The following is a 6,000-nucleotide window of genomic DNA, read 5'->3' as shown; positions in this document are numbered from 1 at the left end:
CAGAAAGCTAAGAGATTAAATCCTTTTTCCACTGAAGGGAACAGTAAATTTAGAGGAAGCAGTAATGTCTGAATGAGGGATAGAAGATTAAGGAAATTATTACTGGGTCAAAAGGTAGAAAGGAGAAGTGAAACAGAACATCCAAAGAGAGAAAGTACTGCTGCTAGATTTCCATCAGGAAACCCCAGATGACCTCTAAAAGTAGTGATGAGAATGAGGACAGAACCAGAGGGTCATAGGCTCTCAGAGTGGGAAGAGGCACCATCCCACTTCACTCATTTAAACATCTGTGTACACCATACATTCTTAATCCGGGTTCCAAGATGAATTTCACAATAGAATGTAAAGCTGTGTGTTAATGTATGGGCATGTGCATGCATGGATCTGCGAATGTATCTGGGAAGAAAAAACATCCATAGCTTTCATCAGATTTTCAAAGGGGACCTTGATCCTAAAAATGTCCATTACAACTGATCTTACAGTTTCTCCTTGAACAAACACTGGCGGCTCCTCTCCTCAGCGGTGGTCTGTTTTGTCGCCCATCAGTTCTATGAGAACATCCTTCCTTACACTGAGCTGGCATCTGTCTTCTAGGAACTCTCACCCCTGGTCTTGGTTTTGTCCCCTGGAACAGCGCTGGGTAAGTCCAATCCCTCTTTCATCTTTCTAAATGAAACTCATTTCTCAGCGTATTGAATATTTTTCTGATGTGAGTTAAGCTGTTAAAGGAAATCCTTGACATTTTTGATGCCTTCAAAGATTCTCATGAAGTCAGCAAATAGTCTCATATTTTGAAAAGCTTGTAAGTTTAGCTACCTGGAGCTTAAGTAGCAGATTTTATTACATGAACCGCATGTAATCCCATGAGGCTGAATCTCCATGTTCATTAAGATATTAGAGAAAGGGCACAGAACTCTGTCCTCTCACTGTATGGCAAGTAATGTCTAATGATAGCTCCAAAGAGTCTGATTTTCAGGAAAAGTAATTTTAATAAGGAGGACATACATCCTAACTGTAACAACCATAGAGCTTTGAAAATGCCAATTAAAAACTGTTTACAAAGGCAAGTAAGAAGAAAGAGTTTCTCTATGTCATTGGGTTGAATTTTTTTTTTCAGAAACATACAGCTTTTTATTGTCTTGGATGCAAGTATAGTTTTAAAACTGCATTGTAGTGTTGAATTAAAAAAAATCTCTAACCTCAAACATCTCTAACTTTTTTACCCTTTGGCTTTTCTTATAAATTATACATAAAGTCTTTAGTAATCCTATTTTAACCATTTTTGTGGATTCTTCTCCCTTTCCTCTTTACAATCACCTTGATTTATTTACCATATTGGAAATCAGTTTTCTGTCTCTTTATCTAGGATGAAGCCTACTGCAATTGAAATAAACTTCTAGTTCAATTATCTGGAGCACCCCCAAGCAGGTAATTACTAAATATTTGTTGATGTAAGATGAGAAGAAATAAATGCTCATTCATTCAGAGAGTATATTCTGGAAACCTACCGTGTACAATGCACACAAAGTCCAAGTGGTCAAAGAACTTATAGTATAATTTAGTACCCAAGTTAAGGCAAATACTTAAATTTATGTAGTGGCAAAATAGCACAACAAAGAGTCATAGCTAATTAAGTCAACAATGTAGATAAAATGTAATCATAAAATATATTCCAGGTAATCAATATAAGACAGAAAAAGAGAAGAAACAAAGAACAGAAAAAACAAATAGGAAGCAAATAGCACAATGTTAGATTTAACCCCAACCATATTAATAATCACATGAACTATAAAATGTCTAACCACCCAAATTGAAAAACAGAAGTTGTTAGATTGGAGGCATGGGGGGACAAGACTCAACCATATGTTTCCAAAAGAAACTCATTTTAAATTTAAAGATATAAATAGATTAAATTTAAAAAATTTAATAAGAAGGAATACCATGCCAGTATTTGTCTATATGAGACAAAGAAAGTTTCAGTGCAAAAAATATTACCATGGATGATGATCATTTTATAACAATAAAGGAGTTAATTCATCAGGAGGACATAATAATCCTAAACATTCATGTACCTAACAGAATTTCAAAATATATGAAGCAAACACTGATAGAATTGCAAGAGGAAATAGACTACTCTACAACTATATTCATAGACTTCAACATCCCTCTCTCAATAAATGATATGTATCCATAATATATAAACATCTCTCAGAACTCAATAATAAGAAACAAACAACCTAACTTTAAAAAATAGTCAAAAGACTTGAATGGACACTTCACCCAAGAGCACTTATTAATGATATATAAGACCTTGAAAAAATGCTCTATATCTTTAGTCATTAGGGAAATACCAATCAAAACCACCATGAGATAACACTACTCACCTCTCAGAAGGCTAAAATGAAAAAGACTGACCATATCTAATGCTGTCAAGGGTGTGGGGCAACTGAAAATTTCTTATACTGCTAGTAGGAACATAAAATGACACAATCACTTTGGAAAGCAGTTTGGCCCTTTCTTAGTATGTTAAATACACACCTACAATAGCACTCATTTGTTCCATTCTTAGATGTTTTTAATACTCAAGAAATGAAAGCACATGTCTATACAAGGACTTGATCACAAATGCAACAGCTTTATTTATAAAGGGCAAAAATTGGAAATAACCTAAATGTCATCAACAGGTGACTAGAGAAACAAATTGTGGTGTATCCTTATGATGAATACTACTCAGCAATAAAAGGGAATGAACTATGGATAGACAATGGAAGAATCAACAACAGAAGAGTTTCAAAATAATTATGCTGAGTAGAAGAAGCCATACCAAAAAAAGGTACATACTGTCTGATTTCATTTGTTTAAAATTCTGGAAAATGCAAACTAATGTACAGTAATAGAAAGAAGATTGTGGTTGCCTGGAGAGGGAGTGAGTGGAGAGTGATGCACCGAGGGATTACCCAGAGGCCTGCGGAAACTTTCCGAGGTGATGGGTACATTCATTACCTTGATGGTGGTGATAGTTTATGCATGCATGTATATGTCAAAACTGTTCTTTCTACCATTAAGAGGCACAATAAAGTGCTAAGAGTTTTCACATTCATTATCTAGATCCTCAAAAGAGAGTGTGGAGTAAGCAGTTCAAATGCTTGTGCCTACTTTACAGAGGGACAAACTGAGGGTCAAAAAGATTAAGGTGACTTGACAGTTTCAGACCTGGGGGAAACGATGTCTCCCCACTCCTCATACTACAGCCCAATCCACTGAATCACAAGGCTCCAACTGCTGTTGATAGACTGCTGCGTTTTTTTGTGGTTTCTCCCCACCCCCCCAAAGCGGCCAAAAATCGTGTAAATTGAGTTCCTGGTGTTGATAGATGTCAAAAATTCCAAATGAGCATTGCGATATTGCTGGGCATTTTCTTCTGCTATTGCCGTTCAGGAGAAAGGTAAGACTTGGCATTTACAAGGGTCACGGGGCCCTCGAGTCAACATAGTACTTTTTGGGTTTCAACGTCCCGGTTCTCAGTCCGCCAGCATCCCGCGGCCGCGTCCCAGCGCTCGGCCCGGGTGCCCCTCCCGCGCGGCTCCGCGGGGGCGTCGGGGAGGCGGGCCCGGGGACGCTAGCGAGGCGCTCCGACGCGGCGCCCCCTGCCGGCACCCTGCTCCCTCGCCCGGGATCCGGTCCGGGCGGCGCGGGGACGCCGGCCTGACAGCCAGCGAGCGGGCTGGCGGGCGGCGCGGTGCGCAGCGGGCGAGCGGGCGCGCCCTGCAGGGGTAGGTGGGCCGCGGGGCGCGGGCGGACGAGCGGGGGCGGCGCGCGCGGGCGGGGGCCGTTGGGCGGGCGGGGGGCGCGCGCCGGGGGTCGGCGCGGGGGCGGGGCGGGCGGGGGGCCCGGCGGCGGGGGCGCGCGCGGCGGCGCGCGGCGGGCGCGAGTTATCAATTATGCAAGGACTCGGGCGGCGCGGGGGGCGGGCGCGGGGAGCGCTCCAAGATGGCGCCCACCGCAGTCCCGCCCGCCGCAGCCTCGGCGTCTCTGCAGTCCGGCCGCGCCTCCCGGGCCCCGCGCTAGGGCCGCCGCTGCCTCCCTCGCCGCCGCTGCCGTAAGTCGCCCCAGAGCCCCCGCCCGGCGCCGCTCCTCGCCCGCCGAGTTCCCCTTCTCTCCTCGGGACCCTGGAGCGGGGCTCGCCCATCTCCACTCCGGGGCTTTGCCGCAGAGTGCGCGGCGGGGCTCGAGGGGCGGTGGAGCTGGGTTCCTGTTTGGAAGTCTTGCTTCCTTCTACTGTGTTTACCGGGGGTCCCTGAGGAGAATTGAGGACCACCGGCCCCCACCCCCATACACTCTGTTTCTCCTCCTCTCGGCTGCGCTGGGGGTCACCGGCCTGCCCTCGGCGCCCCTTCCGCGGTGCGGCACCCGCTCCCTCCCCATCTCCCGGGGCCGGGGCAGAGTCGGGGCCCCTTGCCCGGTTGCGCTGGAAGGGCAGCGCTGTCCGGATCTTCTCCAGCAAGCTCCTCAGCTCTACCCCCTCCCCCATGTCTAACTGCATCGTTCTCCCCCATCCGGCTCCAGATTGTTACCAACTGCAGAAGCCGAGGGCTCCTGGGTTCTTAGGGCATCCAGGACTCCCCTGTCCTTTATTCAGATGCGTCCGTCCCCCTCCCGACAGGGAGCTCTGGGGCCGTGTTGGGGGCCGCCGGGACCTTCCTCGGCATGCTAGAATTCCTGCATTAGGGAGTACATCACTTTCAGAATATCCCCTTCCCCCACCCCCACCCCTACGCCACCCGATGCAGAGCTTGCTCCTCTCCTCCTCTCTCCTTCCCTCCCCCACCTTACCACCAGCAGCAGCACCCTGGGCTTCTTGTTAGCTTTGGGCTTACAGGACTGCCCAGCTCCACAGGCTTGGACCCCTCCTCTCTAGTTCTCTCTTAGTACTTGGGTGACCGCAGAGCCTCTGCGTTTTTACTGAGAGCTCAGCTCCGTTTCCTCGGTGTCAGCAGCAACCACCAGTGGAGACTTGGCAGTTAACTTTCGGGGGAGGAGGGTTAGCCAGGGCTTTCAGACCCCTTCAAAGGCCCCAGCTTCGAGGTGGGGTGCAGTGGGGATCATTTTTGAGCCTGAGAAATATGATTCTTCAAACCATGCATTCCTTCCAACTACCCCACCCTGTGCCCTCTTCCTTACTTACACTGCAGTTTTTGAAATGTGGAGGAATACATTTTATATCTGGAAATTCCAAGCTTCCAAGGCTCAGCATCAGTGTCCGTAATAAAAGGTTGTCATCTGTTTTGTGGGGGGAAAGGGGTAGAAGAAACTTTGCATTGCATCTGGCTAATTCAGGGAGAGGGAGAAATAATTAGCATGGAGCAAGCTCTACCAAACAGGAAAAATTGCTTTTAATGCACAGTGGGCACCAGAGAAGCTGGGATAGAAGCAGGAAGTGTGGGTGAGGGCTCTGGGGGCAAAGGGGGAGAGTGCTTTTTATTACTGTTTTCCCAAATGTGAACCTGGAGGGCCTTTAGAGAGGTAGTGGTGTGTTAGGGCTAGGGGATGTTTTGGCTTTCCAAGGGAGATTCGGGTGTGGTAGATTTTCACTGTTTCACAGTCTTTTGGTAGTTCTCTTTTCTCCACGTGCATTAGAAGATAATGGGGGTTGGGGGGGCTTTTTTTTTTCTTTCCTCAAAAAAAATTTTTTTTTGATGTGTAATGCAAATGGCTGGATAACATTACCACCCCGTACCATTCTGGTAGGAATCTCAGGGGAATCAGACTTAAAATGCTGAAAGCTTTGTAACACGTTGCCTGTAACCTGGTTCTTGAAATACTGCAGCATTTTTTCTTTGGAACTCATGACCCATAAGGCCTTCAGTTCTCCCTGAAAGAGAATTTGATTGCTTGGAAGGGGGGTGGTAGTGATGATTTGGTATTCAGCGAACATTGTCCTAGAAATTGAGGCTCTCTCTGGAGAGGCCTCCAAGCATGTTCCATGTTCTCTGAACATCT

The 6,000-nt window shown here is 46.6% G+C and overlaps 1 protein-coding gene across 1 annotated transcript in view; it reads left to right on the top strand.

Annotated features, from left to right (window-relative positions):
- Positions 1-3,683: 3,683 nt before the first annotated feature.
- Positions 3,684-6,000, top strand: part of SCN8A (sodium voltage-gated channel alpha subunit 8) — a 165,247-nt gene continuing 162,930 nt past the window's right edge. The window contains exon 1 of the mRNA XM_072972777.1: positions 3,684-3,773. The gene's annotated coding sequence lies outside the window, so the exon portion shown is untranslated. The remainder of the gene's footprint in view (positions 3,774-6,000) is intronic.

This window comes from Vicugna pacos, chromosome 12 (genome assembly GCF_048564905.1).
Source record: "Vicugna pacos chromosome 12, VicPac4, whole genome shotgun sequence".
Classification (NCBI taxonomy): Eukaryota; Metazoa; Chordata; class Mammalia; order Artiodactyla; family Camelidae; genus Vicugna; species Vicugna pacos.
The sequence above is the reverse complement of the archived record's forward strand: the minus strand, read 5'-3'. Positions and strand labels throughout refer to the sequence as shown.